This window comes from Egretta garzetta, unplaced genomic scaffold (genome assembly GCF_000687185.1).
Source record: "Egretta garzetta isolate BGI_Z169 unplaced genomic scaffold, ASM68718v1 scaffold1192, whole genome shotgun sequence".
Lineage (NCBI taxonomy): Eukaryota > Metazoa > Chordata > Aves > Pelecaniformes > Ardeidae > Egretta > Egretta garzetta.
This window is the reverse complement of record NW_009258971.1, coordinates 19,988-20,538: the sequence shown is the minus strand read 5'-3', so window position 1 is coordinate 20,538 and position 551 is coordinate 19,988.

Below are 551 nucleotides of genomic sequence, written 5' to 3'. Positions count from 1 at the left end.
ATCTGCCCCATTGCCCCCCAGTCCCACCGAAGCATCCAGAGGCCTTGGAGGACACAGAGTCCACTCCGGCTGCTGCAGTGAGCACCCACGGGTGGCCTTGCACAAATGCTCTGTGCAAGCACTGAGAGCCCCCAGCCGTCTGCCCTGGGCTCTGTGCCTCAGTTTCCCCTCTGGCTTATGCACGTCCTTGTCCAGGCCATTGTGTGTTCGGGGAGCCCTGGCTCTGAGCTTCTGTACCCCACAGCTGGGCCCTGGGGTGTCTGGCCATAGCTCAGCCCCCCATGACCCTAGGGGGGGTCAGCAGGAGATTTTGGGGGTGAGAACCTGGGGGTGCAGGGGGTTGGGCTGTGCTGCAGTGGGGTGTGCACACGTGTGCGTGCTGCAGGGCTGCGTCTGCACGTGTGCGTGGGGCAGGGCCACGGGGGGGTGCGTGGGGTCCGGCCGGCTCCCTGCTGCTCTCCTGCCTTGTCCCCGTTCCAGGACAGCTCTGGGCTTGGACATTTATGGTCTGGCTGATGGGGCCGCACTCGCAGCCCCGGCTCGCGGCACCC